We start from the raw sequence: 15144 nt of genomic DNA on the forward strand, positions 1-15144 counted from the left end.
CAGGTTAAAACCGAGAAAGCACATTGCAAACACTGTCATCTTCCAATGCCTGTAACTGACAACTTCATCCCCATCTTCTAAATCAGTATTAAGTGTTCAAAAGCCACCTAAAAGACCCACCTAAAAATGAGTAGCCTTTTTTTTCTTCTTCTTCTTCTTTGAGACAGAGTCTCACTCTGTCACCAGGCTGGAGTGCAGTGGCGCAATCTCAGCTCACTGCAACCCCTGCCTCCTGGGTTCAAGTGATTCTCCTGCCTCAGCCTCCCAAGTAGCTGGGACTACAGGTGCATGCTACCACACCCAGCTAGTTTTTGTATTTTTAGTAGAAACGGGGTTTCACCATGTTGGTCAGACTGGTTTCGAACTCCTGACCTCAAGTGATCCACCCACTTCGGCCTCCCAAAGTGTTGGGATTACAGGCGTGAGCCACTGCGCCCGGCCATAAGTAGGCATTTCTAGTGTTTTCTTTTTTTTTTTTTTTTTTTTTTTTTTTTTGAGACGGAGTCTCGCTCTGTCACCCAGGCTGGAGTGCAGTGGCCGGATCTCAGCTCACTGCAAGCTCCGCCTCCCGGGTTCACGCCATTCTCCTGCCTCAGCCTCCCGAGTAGCTGGGATTACAGGTGCCCGCCACCTCGCCCGGCTAAGTTTTTGTATTTTTTAGTAGAGACGGGGTTTCACTGTGTTACCCAGGATGGTCTCGATCTCCTGACCTCGTGATCCACCCGTCTCGGCCTCCCAAAGTGCTGGGATTACAGGCTTGAGCCACCGCGCCCGGCCTCTAGTGTTTTCTAAAAGCAGTGAGACCTTAGTTCTCCCCTCTCAATACGATAGCACTAAATGACTTAAAAACAATCCCCAATTCTGAATGGCCCCACTTCATGCACATCAAAGGGGAGATGAGGTCGTTAAAGGAGAAAATAAATCAGTTTTGTCTATAACAAGGGTTCCACACTGGAGTGTCTCTGTCCCTACAGGACACTGGGTGATGTCTGGAGACATCTGTGGTTGTCACGATGCAGGGAGCTCCTGGTGTGGAGTGGGTGGAGGCCAGAGACGCTGCTCAGCACCCCGCAGTGCCCAGAAGGCCTCACCCCAGAGAACGATCAGACCCCAAATGTCCACAGCACTGGGAGAGAGAGACCAAACGCACCCCATACACTGAAGTTGTAAACTCAACATTTCGAGCGTATAATCACAGCTGGATGTGGTTCCTTACGGGGCACCCTTAAATCAGAATGACCCAGGCAGCCTTCTCTTAAACAGGTGCATTTGTTACTTAACGAGCCTTGAGTATCTCCTGCCACCAGGTGTGGACAAAGTCATCTTTCTTTTCAGTTTTTTACTCACTTTTAATAATATGGAGACAGGCTCCATATTTGAAACTCCATCTCAAAATAATAGTAATAATAATAATAATAAGAAATATTTTTCTTGCTGTTGGAGATTCTTTTTTTTTTTTTTTTTTTTTTTTTTTGGGACAGAGTCTCTCTCGGTTGCCCAGGCTGGAGTGCAGTGGCACGATCTCGGCTCACTACAACCTCCACCTTCTGGGTTCAAGCCATTCTCCTGCTTCAGCCTCCCAAGTAGCTGGGATTACAGGCAACCACCACCATGCCCAGCTAAATTTTCTATTTTTAGTAGAGACAGGTTTTCACTCTATTGGCCAGGCTGGTCTCGAACTCCTGACCTCAGGTGATCTACCCACCTCAGCCTCCCAAAGCGTGGGGATTACAGGCATGTGCCACCACAACCACCCATGCAGATTATTTTTGAAAGCTTCTGGGGGTGACCCTGATGTATGCCCCTAAGGTTGCAGGACTAGAGTCAAGTTCCAGTCACTTCCTTTCCTCTCCTCTGTGACAACTCAGGCATCCCACTCCTCTACCTCCAAACGCACCCAAGAAAAAAACTGGATTGAGTACATTATTCTCCATGCTTCAGGTACCCTGGCTACCTGCTAGGAAATATTCCACGCATACACCCCGTAATTCGACCCTGAGAGGCACATGCTACCGTTTTTATTATTCCCGCTTTGCAGGGGAGTCAACACCACCTCCAAAAGACGATACAGCCCAGCAGCGAGAGGCCGGGTGGGAACACACAGGCGCACCTCCCAGAGGCCCCCGACTCTCCCTCAGGGCAAGATCGCAGCATCCCACGATGGGAACAAGTTTGTGAACTTGGCATTTGCCTCGCTGACACCTAGCAACCGTGTGAAGACGCTTAGCTGGGAATCCGCTGCCTCTGTTCATCAAGCTTGTCTTCCACCGCCCACCTCCCAGCCCCTAGCAACCCCCGCTCCCCAGGAAAAATAAAGTACCACCCACGTCGCTCAATATCACCGTCCCAAAAACTCCCACTTTAGTTCCTGAAAAATTCAGTCACCGACAGGAGCCTTTCTCCTTCCTGAAGCGTTCTCCTTGGCACCCTATATCCTAGAAATAAACCTCAAAAAGTATTCCAAACTCCCGTCTCCTTCAGCTCACTGTTCCCAGGGGGGTTGTGCTCCGTGCCCGGTTCTAGAGCAAACAATTAACATCTCCCCCAAAAGTAGAGGGGTGAGTCCTCTCCAAATTGCTTTTAACTGGATCCTACCTGAGACACCTCCCCATACCCCGTTTTCCTCCTAATTAGTTAATGTCTAGCAAAACACCTGCCCCCAGGTTATCTCCAGCCTGGGACCTTACTCCCACCGCCTTTCTCACTACCTCACCCTAACTTCCTTCTCCCTGAACCCCCCTCCACCCCACGCACTCACAAGCTCCCCATTTCCCCCTGAAAGCCCCCAGACCCCTTCTGGAACAAGCCTGGCCCCCCACCTGTATGCTCCAGCCACTCTCTGGCTCACCCCAACTTTGTTCTTCTGCTCCTTTTCAGCTAAGCCTAACCCCTGGGCCGTCAATCACCGCCCTCCATCTTCACCAACCCCATTCCTCAGTCCTCTCCCCAGACAACCTCCACCTCTAATTCCCTCTGCAGCCCCCTCTCCAACAAACCCACTTCAAACTTCATCCCCAGCCCCCTCCCCAGCTCCCTGCAAACCTCAACCCCACTCCCAGCTCCCTCTTCAAATAAGCTGACCCTTGACTCAACCCCTGTTCCCCTCTCCAGCTAATCTCAATCCCCAGCTACACCTCCAGCGCCCTCCCCAACTAACTCAGATTTCCAATTCCACCTCCAGCCCCTCGACCTACCATTCCAGCCCCCTCCCCAGCTAACTCGGACCTCCAACCCCACTCCAAGCCCCCTCCGCAGCTAACCTCGACCTGCGACTCTAGCCCCCTCCCCAGCAAACTCAAGACCTCCAATTCCACCACCAGCCCCTTCCTAGCTAACCTCGACCTGCCACTCCAAACTCCTCCCCAGATAACTCAGACCTCCAATCCTACTCCAAGCCCCATCCCCAGATAACCTCGACCTGCCACTCCAGCTCCCTCCCCAGATAACTCAAACGTCCAGTCTCACCCCCAGGCCCCTCCTCAGCTAACTCAGACCTCCAGTTCCACTTACAGCCTCCTCTCCAGCTGAGCTGGACCTGCAACTCCGGCCCTCTCCCCAGCTAACTCAGACCCCCATCTCACGCTCAGCCCCCTCCCCAGCTAATTTAGACCTCCAATCCCACCTCCAGCCCCCTCCCCAGCGAACCTGAACCTGCAACTCCAGCCTCCTCTCCAGCTAGCCGTGATCCCCAGTGGAGTCCCAGTGCCCGGACCCAACCCTTCCCCAGTTAACCTCCATCTGCACCTCCTGCCCCGTCCCCAGTTAACCTCGACCTACAACTCCCGCCCCCTCCCCAGCTAGCCCTGAACCCCAAGTGCAGCCCCAGGCCCTCCCCAGCTAACTCCGACCCCCAAGCGCAGCCCCATCCCCAATTCCAATCCCAGCCTCCAATTGCAGCCCGGGTCCCCAGCCCCAGCCCCCCTCCTCAGCCAACTCCGACCCCCAACTCGGTCCGCAGTCATTTCGGAGCCGTCCCAGTCCCCTCTCCGGGACGCCGGCCGCGCCCTCACTTCCCCTGGCCCGAAACGCGGGCGCCCTTACCTGCGCTCGGGCCCCGCGGCCGCCTCAGCCCCGCCGCGCAGCCGAACCCGCCGCCCCGGCCCGCGAGCGCTCGCTCCCCTCTGCGGGGGCGGGGCCGACACTCGGGGGGCGGGCCCTGGCGTCCCGGCACGACCAATCGCGAGCCCCGGCGGCGGGAGGCCGGAGCGGGGGCGGGGCGCGGGGCAGGCAGCGGGGTAGGCTGCGCCCAGGAGAGCGGGGCGGGGCTCCGGGAGCGGGCGGGGCCGGGGGCGGGGCGAGGAGCGGCTTTCCAGGGGTGACTTCGTGACGTCAGGAAGGCGCGAGGCGTTTCGCGAGTTCGAATCCCGCGCTAGGAGAGCGGGTTCGAATCCTGCATGCCAGCTCCAGGGGTTCATTTGAGGAGGAAGAATGTCGGTGATCGTAACTGCTATGCCGCTTTCTTGAATATAGGCTCCCTTTCGTGGAACCCGCTGCATAAGGCCAGAAGGCGAGATTACTATCCGCATTTTACAGAGGTGGAAACTGGGTCTCAGAGAGGTGAAACCTAAGGTCACTTGCCCCCTAAGATCACTTGCCCAAGCCTGTCTCATCATTTCCAAGGTTTCTCAGTTTCCTAACTCGTGGCCCTGGATTCACAAATTCCTGGGCCCCAACCCAGACGGAATGAACCAGAATCCTATAGGGAACTGGACCCTGCAATCTGTCTTTTGTTTTGCTTTTGTTTTGTTTTTGAGACAGGGTCCCACTCAATTGCCCTGGCTGGAGTGCAGTGGTGCAGACATAGCTCACTGTAGCTTTGAAGTCCCGGGCTCAAGTGGTCCTTCCACCTCAGCCTCCCAGGTAGCTGGGGCCACAGGCACGCACCACCACACTCGGCTTTTTTTTTTTTTTTTTTTTTTGAGATGGAGTCTTGCTTTGTTGCCCAGGCTAGAGTGCAGTGGCACGATCTCGGCTCACTGCAACCTCCATCTCTCAGGTTCAAGTGATTCTTCTGTCTCAGCTTCCCGAGTAGCTGGGACTACAGGCACCCACCACCACGCCCGGCTAATTTTTGTATTATTAGTAGAGATGGAGTTTCACCATGTTGGCCAGGCTGGTCTTGAACTCCTGACCTCAGGTGATCCACCGGCCTTGGCCTCCCAAAGTGCTGGGATTACAGGCGTGAGCCACCGTGCCTGGTCCTGGCTAATGTTTTTGTTAGAGATGGGGTCTTGCTATGTTGCCCAAGCTGGTCTTGAACTCCTGCGCTCAAGTGATTCTCCTGCCTCCGCCTCCCAAAATGCTGGGATTAGAGGCCTGGAATCTTCATTTTTCATAAGCTCCCTTGGGGATATCGGGAAACACTTTGTATTTCTCCAAAAGAAGCACACAGCCCTGGAAGGAAGATGGAGCCACCATATTCTGTGACCTCAGGGACCTCGTCCAGCACTGACACTGTGTCCTTGCTGCCCCACCTGAGCCCTGTGATTGGAGCTGCTGGCCAAAATCCAAGATAAACCTCCCCAGGGTTCCAGTCATCCCTGCAGGAACCTCCCTGCTCATCCTCCGGGCTCCAGTGGCCTGCCCTGCAGGACACAGAGAAACCTCCATCTCCCTGCTTGCCCTCCTCCAGGCTCTCCCCACTGGCATTCCCCAAGAGGAATGACTGTTTAAATAGAACTTGAGCAGGGCACAGTAGCTCACAGCTGTATTCCTAGCACTTCAGGAGGCTGAAGCGGGAAGATCGCTTGAGCCCAGGAGTTCAAGACCAGCCTGGCAACATAGTGAGACCCCAACTCTACAAAAAAATTAAAATATTAGCCGGGGCTGGCGGCGCACACCAGTAGTCCCAGCTACTTCGGAGGCAAAAGCAGGAGGATCGCTTGAGCCTGGGAGGTTGAAGCTGCAGTGAGCTATGATCATGCCACTGCACTCCAGCCTGGGCGACAGAGTGAGACCCTGTCTTTAAAAAAAAGAAAGAAAGAAAGAAAGTGTTAAATACACAATGGAATATGATTTCGCCATACCAAAGAATAAAATGTCATTTGCAGCAAAATGGATGGGACCGGAGGTCAATATTAAGTGAAAAAGTGAAATAAACCAGACACAGAAAGACAAATACGGCGTGTTGTCACTGATATGTGGGAGCCAGAGAGTTGATCTCATGGAGGTAGAGAGTAGAATGATCAATATCAGAGGCTGGAAGGTTGTGTAGGTTGAGTGGGGGTAAATGAAAAGACGTGAGTTAATGAGTACAAACATTCAGTTAGACAGAAGGAATACATTCTAATGTTTGATAGCAGAATAGGGTGACTGTAGTTAGCAACAATGTATTGTATATTTCAAAATATAATCCCAACACTTTGGGAAGCCAAGGCAGGAGAATTCCTTGAGGGCAGGAGTTCGAGACCAGCCTGGGCAACATAGCGAGGCTTCATCTCTATTTAATAAAATGTGTGTGTGTGTGTGTGTGTGTGTGTGTGTGTGTGTGTGTGTGTGTGAGAGAGAGAGAGAGAGAGAGAGAGAGATGGAGTTTCACTCTTGTTGCCCAGGCTGGCGTGCAATGACGTGACCTCGACTCACCACAACCTCCGCCTCCCGGGTTCAAGTGATTCTCCTGCCTCAGCCTCCTGAGTAGCTGGGACTACAGGCACGTCCCACCACACTCAACTAATTTTTTGTATTTTTTAGTACAGACGGGGTTTCACCATGTTAGCCAGGATGATCTCGATCTCTGGACCTCATGATCCACCCATCTCGGCCTCCCAAAATACTGGGATTGCAGGCACCCACCCAGACGCAGTGGCTCACGCCTGTAATTGCAACACTTGCGGAGGACGAGGCGGGCGGATCACCTGAGATCAGGAGTTTGAGACCAGCTTGACCAACATGAAGAAACCCTGTCTCTACTAAAAATACAAAATTAGCCGGGCATGGTGGTGCGCACCTGTAATCCCAGCTACTCGGGAGGCTGAGGCAGGAGAATCGCTTGAACCCAGGAGGCGGAGGCTAAGGTGAGCCGAGGTCGCACCACTGCACTCCAGCCTGGGCAACAGGAGCGAAACGCCGTCTCAAAAAAATAGCTAGAAGAGAGACCTTGAATTGTTCCCAACATATAGAAATGAGAAATAGTCTAAGTTGTGAACACCCCAAATACCAAATATGATCATTATATGTTCCATGCATATAACAAATAACACATGTACCCCATACATAGATACAAGTATTTGTAACAATTTTGAAAAAGTGTCATGTGAAACCATGTTGGAGCCTAAGACAAATGCAAAAGGCAGCATATCCCGAAATAGACATATTTTCACGTATCTTTTCTCATCAATTTCCTTTGGGTTTTTTGTTCGTTTTATTTGTTGTTTATGTGTTTGGTTTTTGTTTGTTTTGAGACGGAGTCTCACTCTTGTTGCCCAGGCTGGAGTGCAGTGACGTGATCTCGGCTCCCTGCAAACTCCACCTCCCAGGTTCAAGCTATTCTCACGCCTCAGCCTCCCGAGTAGCTGGGCTTACAGGCGCCCACCACCGTGCCTGGCTAACTTTTGTTTTTTGTTTTTTTTTTTTTGAGACGGAGTCTCGCTCTGTCGCCCACGCTGGAGTACAGTGGCCGGATCTCAGCTCACTGCAAGCTCCGCCTCCTGGGTTTACGCCATTCTCCTGCCTCAGCCTCCCGAGTAGCTGAGACTACAGGAGTCCGCCATGTCGCCCGGCTAGTTTTTTGTATTTTTTAGTAGAGACGGGGTTTCACTGTGTCAGCCAGGATGGTCTCGATCTCCTGACCTCGTGATCCGCCTGTCTTGGCCTCCCAAAGTGCTGGGATTACAGGTGTGAGCTGCCTCATCTGACCAACTTTTTTCACTTTTTATAATTATCTGATTCATCTAGGTGGTTGCTTGTCTTAGTATTTTGTTCCTTTTGACTGCTGAGTAATATTCCACAATGAGGATGGGGCACAATTTGTTCAACCATCCACCCACTGAAGACCAGTGTTTGGCTCTTACTAATAAAGCTGCCATTAACATTCCTGTAAGGGTTTGTGTATCAACATAAATCATTTCTCTGAGATATATGACCAGGACCACAGTTGCTATGTCATATGGTAGCTGCACGATTTGTTCTTTAAGAAACTGCCAAATATTCTTCCAGAGAGTTACGAATTTTTTTTTTTTTTTTTTTTTTTTTTTTTTTTTTTTTTTGAGAGGGAGTCTCGCTCTGTCGCCCAGGCTGGAGTGCAGTGGCCGGATCTCAGCTCACTGCAAGCTCCGCCTCCCGGGTTCCCGCCATTCTCCTGCCTCAGCCTCCCAAGTAGCTGGGACTACAGGCGTCTGCCACATCGCCCAGCTAGTTTTTTGTATTTTTTAGTAGAGACGGGGTTTCACCGTTGGATGGTCTCGATCTCCTGACCTCGTGATCCGCCCGTCTCGGCCTCCCAAAGTGCTGGGATTACAGGCTTGAGCCACCGCGCCCAGCCGAGTTACGAATTTTTTAATGTTTTCTTTTGAGATGGGGTCTTACCAGGTTGCCCAGGCTGATTTTGAACTCCTGGGCTCAAGTGATCCTCCTCCCTCAGCCTGCCAAAGTACTGGGATTACAGGCATGAGCCTGTATTTTTTAATGGTTAATTTTTTTCCAGAACATTAAAGCAGTTGAAAGTATTCAAGGATTCAAAAGATGTTGTATTCAAACTCACAATGGCATGTATCTTTTTGTAATGTTATTATTAAGTTTCTTTATGTCCAAATAGACTTTATTATAATTTTACTGTCCTAGTTTTAGTAGAAGCAAATTCTACTAAATCATCCGTCATATTTTCAAAATCTACTTCGGGAAAAAAAATCAACCACTAAAAATGCATAAAGATATATAAAGGTGCTGGGTCAGGCACGGTGGCTCATGCCTGTAATCTCAGCACTTTGAGAGGCTGAGGCAGGTGGATCATGAGGTCAAGAGATTGAGACCATCCTGGCCAATATGGTGAAACCCCGTCTCTACTAAAAATGCAAAAATTAGCTGGGCGTGGTGACGCACACCTGCAGTCCCAGCTACTCAGGAGGCTGAGGTAGGAGAATCGCTTGAACCCGGAAGACGGAGGTTGCAGTGAGCCGAGATCACAACACTGCACTGCAGCCTGGCAACAGAGCAAGACTCCATCTCAAAAAAAAAAAAAAAGAAAGAAAGAAAAAAAAAAAAAATAAAGACAGGCCGGGCGCGGTGGCTCAAGCCTGTAATCCCAGCACTTTGGGAGGCCGAGACGGGCGGATCACGAGGTCAGGAGATCGAGACCATCCTGGCGAACACGGTGAAACCCCGTCTCTACTAAAAAAATACAAAAAAACTAGCCGGGCGAGGCGGCGGGCGCCTGTAGTCCCAGCTACTCGGGAGGCTGAGGCAGGAGAATGGCGTAAACCCGGGGGACGGAGCTTGCAGTGAGCTGAGATCCGGCCACTGCACTCCAGCCCGGGCGACAGAGCCAGACTCCGTCTCAAAATAAATAAATAAATAAATAAATAAATAAATAAAGACAAAGAAAATTAGATGGGCACAGTGGCACACAACTGTAGTCCCAGCTACTCAGGAGGCTGAGGCAGGAGAATCGCTTGAACTGGAAGGAGGAGGTTGCAGTGAACCAAGATTGCACCACTGCACTCCAGCCTGGGCAACAAATTGAGACCCTGTCTCAAAAAAATAAAAAGATATAAAAAGATGCTTAAATATTTGGTGTATGTACACATGCACACATTTTTCCTTTTGCCTGAGGCTCTCAGGGGAATGTTGGATGCTGCCTTTATTTGGGATTTTAATATTTTGTTCAATGCAGACTTTTTGTGCTCGTATCAATTTTTTAAAAAATATTGCATTATGGCCGGGCGCAGTGGCTCAAGCCTGTAATCCCAGCACTTTGAGAGGCCGAGATGGGCGGATCACGAGGTCAGGAGATCGAGACCATCCTGGCGAACACGGTGAAACCCCGTCTCTACTAAAAAAAATACAAAAAACTAGCCAGGCGAGGTGGCGGCGCCTGTAGTCCCAGCTACTCGGGAGGCTGAGGCAGGAGAATGGCGTAAACCCGGGAGGCGGAGCTTGCAGTGAGCTGAGATCCGGCCACCGCACTCCAGCCTGGGTGACAGAACGAGACTCCGTCTCAAAAAAAAAAAAAAAATATGTTGCATTAGGACCAGGTGCAGTGGCTCATGCCTGTAATCCCAGCACTTTGAAAGACCAAGATGGGTGGATTGCTTGAGGCCAGGAGTTCAAGACCAGACTGGCCAACATAGTGAGACCCTGTCTCCACTAATAATACAAAAAAATTAAAATTAGCTGGGCCGTGGTGGCGCATGCCTATAATGCTGGCTACTTGGGAGGCTGAGGCAGGAGAATCGCTTGAACCTGGGAGGTGGAGGTTGCAGTGAGCAGAGATCATGCCACTGCACTCCAGTCTGGGCGACAGAGCGAGACTCTCAAATACACACATATTGCATTAGTGAGGGTGGGTAATGTGGCTAGGAGGGCTGTCACGAGGGAATCTTCCACATCACTTAAGCATCTTGTTTGTGCAGTGACTCACACCTGTCATCCCAGCACTTTGGGGAGGCCGAAGCAGGAGGATCCCTTGAGCCCAGGAATTCGAGACCATTCTGGGCAACATAGCAAGACCCCCCCATATCTACAAATACATATATAAGAAAATTAGACGGGTGCAGTGGCTCATGCCTGTAATCCCAGCACTTTGGGAGGCCGAGGCGGGTGGATCACAAGGTCAGGAGATCGAGACCATCCGGGTTAACACGGTGAAACCCCGTCTCTACTAAAACTACAGGGCCCCTGTAGTCCCAGCTACTCAGGACGCTGAGGCAGGAGAATGGTGTGACCCCAGGAGGCAGAGCTTGCAGTGAGCCGAGATGGCACCACTGCACTCCAGCCTGGGCAACAGAGTGAGACTCCGTCTCAAAAAAAAAAAGAAAGAAAATTAGCCATGTGTGGTGATGTGCATGTATCTGTAGTCCCAGCTACTCGGGGAATGCTGAGGTGGGAGGATCACTTGAGCCCAAGAGATTGAGGCTTCAGTGAGCTGTGTTTGCACCACTGTACCACTCCAGCCTGGACGATGGAGTAAGACCCTGTCCAAAAAAAAAAAAAGTAGTATCTTGTGACAGTGTTTAGAGGAAGTTATGTGTGTGATAAAACTGTATAAACCACACACACATACGCGCTCAGATGAGTGCATGTAAAACCGGTGAGACCTGTGTCCTTCCACTGTGCTGGTTCTGAGGTTGCACTGCAGTTATGCGAGATGGAAACACAGCTGGGGGGCTAGGTGAGGGGTGCATTGGACCTCCTTGTACCTTCCCGTGAATCAATAATTATTAATTAATAAAACGTCTTAAACATTGCAATGAAGGCCAGGAAGAGTGGCTCACGCCTGTAATCCCAGCACTTTGGGAGGCCGAGGTGGGCGGATCACGAGGTCAGGAGATCGAGACCATCCTGGCTAACACGGTGAAACCCCATTTCTACTAAAAATACAAAAAATTAGCCGGGCGTGTTGGTGGGCGCCTGTAGTCCCAGCTACTCGGGAGCCTGAGGCAGGAGAATGGTGTGAACCCAGGAGGCGGAGCTTGCAGTGAGCCGAGATCGCGCCACTGCACTCCAGCCGGGGCAACAGAGCAAGACTCCATCTCAAAAAAAAAAAAAATTGCAATGAAGGCCGGGCATGATGGCTCACGCCTGTAATCCCAGCACTTTGGGAGGCCAAGGCAGGTGGATCACCTGAGGTCAGAAGTTCGAGACCAGCCTGGCCAACATGGTGAAACCCCATCTCTATTAAAACTACAAAAATTAGTCAGGCGTGGTCGTGGGCACCTGTAATCCCAGCTCTCAGGAGGCTGGGGCAGGAGAATTGTTTGAAGCTCAGATTTCACCACTGCACTCCAGCCTGGGTGACAGAGCAAGACTCCACCTCAAAAAAAAAAAAAAGTAATTTTTAAAAGAGGGTGTCTCAAAACCCATGGTCGGCTGGGCGCGGTGGCTCAAGCCTGTAATCCCAGCACTTTGGGAGGCCGAGACGGGCGGATCACGAGGTCAGGAGATCGAGACCATCCTGGCTAACATGGTGAAACCCCGTCTCTACTAAAAAATACAAAAAAACTAGCCGGGCGAGGTGGTGGGCACTTGTAGTCCCAGCTACTCGGGAGGCTGAGGCAGGAGAATGGCGGGAACCCGGGAGGCGGAGCTTGCAGTGAGCTGAGATCCGGCCACTGCACTCCAGCCTGGGCGACAGAGCCAGACTCTGTCTCAAAAAAAAAAAACCCGGCCGGGCGCGGTGGCTCACGCCTGTAATCCCAGCACTTTGGGAGGCCGAGGCGGGCGGATCACAAGGTCAGGAGATCGAGACCACGGTGAAACCCCGTCTCTACTAAAAATACAAAAAATTAGCCGGGCGCGGTGGCGGGCTCCTGTAGTCCCAGCTACTCGGGAGGCTGAGGCAGGAGAATGGCGTGAACCCGGGAGGCGGAGCTTGCAGTGAGCCGAGATCGCGCCACTGCACTCCAGCCTGGGCGACAGAGGAGACTCCGTCTCAAAAAAAAAAAAAAAAAAAAAAAAAACCTGGATAAATAGAAGAGCGGATCCCAGGCAGGTGCTATGCTCCCTGCAGCTGGAGCTGGGATTCCACCATCTTCACATTTGACCAGCAGGATATATCACTAACCGCCGCCCTCTCCCGCCTCCTGGGATCCTGGCAAGCCAGACTTCACGTTACACAGATAGGGAGAGTGAGGTCCTGTGGGTTCCTCCCTTTGTAAAATAGGGCTCTTAGTGCCTGTCCAACCTCCTCAGCCAGCTGCAGTAACTACACGGTGCAGCAGGGCCCTCGAGGTCTCTTGAGGGAAGTGTTGAAATGTTCCCATAATGCCCTGGCATCCTTCTCGTGAAAGTCCAGGCTCTTCCCACAGCCCACCAGGCACTGTTTGACCCCTGGCGACCTTCAACTTCACTGGCCACCCTCCCTCTCCTCCCTGTACTCCTGCCAGCCAGGCCTCACCTGTTCCTGCTTCAACATCTTTGCTGGTCCCCCTGCCCAGTGCTCCGTCCCCGGTCCCCTTGGAGCTGGCCTCTCCCCCGCTTCCCACGTCAGCAAACGCGTCGGCTTCTGAGTCAGACCCCAGAGGTCTGGGACTCCCAGCCACGTCACTTTTGTGATGCAGGTTTATCTTCTGCGTAGGGAACACGTGTCTGCAATGATTTGATCCACTTCTTCATAGACAATCATCGTCCCCGGTGGGTTATGAGTTCTGAGTGGGCAGGGACTCTGGGGCTTGTGTCTGTCACTGCTGTGTGCCCAGCATCAGGGCAGGGCCAGGCATACAGTGGTGCCTCTTGCATAGTGGATGAATGAATAAATGAACCAATGAAAACATGAATGAATGGTGTCTAAGTTCCTCCTTCCAGTCTGTGCCTGAACAAGGCCTTACCTCTTTAGCTCAGACCCCTGCCCCAGCCTGTTCTGGGTTGGGGGTGAGGGGGTGGGAGCTGGGGTGGCAGATGGGACAAGCAGGGAAGGTCCCCTGACGTACTTTGGCTCTGTGTCCCCACCCAAATCTCATGTTGAATTGTCCCGTGTTGGAGGTAGTGCCTGGTGGGAGGTGACTGGATCACGATGGTGTATCCTCATGAATGGTTTAGCACCACCTCCTCAGTCCTGTCTCATAATAGAATTCTCACAAGATCCGGTGGTTTAAAAGTGTGTGGCACCTCCTCCCCTGTGCTCCTGCTCCGGTCAAGTGACCTGCCTGCTCCCCTCTGCCTTCAGCCATGACCGTAAGTTTCCTGAGGCCTCCCAGAAGTAGCAGCTGCCATGCTTCCTGTACAGGCTGTGGAACCATGAGCCAGTTAAACCTCTTTTCTCTATCAATTACCTGTCTCAGACATTACTTGTCTTTTTGGGGGGAATGGGGGTGGGGGGTGGAACAGAGTTTCACTCTTATTGCCCAGGCTGGAGCACAATGGTATGATCTCAGCTCATTGCAACCTCCGCCTCCCAGGTTCAAGTGGTCCTCCTGCCTCAGCCTCCCGAGTAGTTGGGATTACAGACTCCCGCCACCACACCCAGATAATTTGTTGTTGTTTGTTTGTTGTTTTTGTTTTTTGAGACAGAGTCTCGCTCTGTTGCCCAGGCTGGAGTGCAGTGGTGCGATCTTGTCTCACTGCAAGCTCCGCTCCCGGGGCTCACGCCATTCTCCTGCCTCAGCCTTCTGAGTAGCTGGGACTACAGGAGCCTGACACCTCTCCCAGCTAATTTTTTGTATTTTTAGTAGAGACAGGATAATTTTTGTATTTTTAGTAGAGACAGGGTTTTCCATGTTAGCCAGGCTGGTCTCAAACTTCTGGCCTCAGGTGATCTGCCCTTCTCGGCCTCCCAAAGTGCTGGGATTACAAGCGTGAGCCACTGCCTCTGGCCCGGCCTGGGTATTTCTTTATGGCATTGCAAGAATGGACTAATACAGTCCCCTCTGCCCCAACACCACTGGGCCTGCAAGGAAATTGCCCAAGTTCACAGGAAGTCCAGCTGGGAGAATGTCCCCAGCCAATGTGCACAGAGCAAATCTGGAAACCGAGGCCCTAGAAAAAAGCCACATAGAGACATCTCCAAGCAGAGTCCCAGACGGGTCCTGCCTTGCCTCCCCTGCTGCGTGTCCTCACCCCGCTCCCTCCACCTTCCCACCACCATTCCATTCCTCATTTCCTACACAGGTCCCCTCCTCCACCCTTCACCCCATCCCTCACTTTCTACACAGGTCCCCTCCTCCACCCTTCACCCCATCCCTCACTTTCTACACAGGTCCCCTCCTCCACCCTTCATCCCATCCCTCACTTCCTACACCCTTCACCTCCTCCACCCTTCACCCCATCCCTCACTTCCTACACCCATCACCTCCTCCATCCTTCATCCCATCCCTCACTTCCTACACCCATCACCTCCTCCATCCTTCATCCCATCCCTCACTTCCTACACCCTTCACCTCCTCCACCCTTCACCCCATCCCTCACTTCCTACACCCATCACCTCCTCCACCCTTCACCCCATCCCTCACTTCCTACACCCATCACCTCCTCCACCCTTCATCCCATCCCTCACTT

At 52.1% G+C, this 15144-nt stretch overlaps 1 protein-coding gene across 2 annotated transcripts in view; it reads right to left on the bottom strand.

Annotated features, from left to right (window-relative positions):
* Positions 1–4108, bottom strand: part of LOC105485776 (G protein subunit gamma 7) — a 211632-nt gene extending 207524 nt beyond the window's left edge. For both annotated transcript variants that reach the window (XM_024793972.2, XM_071086713.1), the window contains exon 1: positions 4042–4108. The gene's annotated coding sequence lies outside the window, so the exon portion shown is untranslated. The remainder of the gene's footprint in view (positions 1–4041) is intronic.
* Positions 4109–15144: the final 11036 nt, after the last annotated feature.

The sequence above is a fragment of the Macaca nemestrina genome, chromosome 20 (genome assembly GCF_043159975.1).
Source record: "Macaca nemestrina isolate mMacNem1 chromosome 20, mMacNem.hap1, whole genome shotgun sequence".
Classification (NCBI taxonomy): Eukaryota; Metazoa; Chordata; class Mammalia; order Primates; family Cercopithecidae; genus Macaca; species Macaca nemestrina.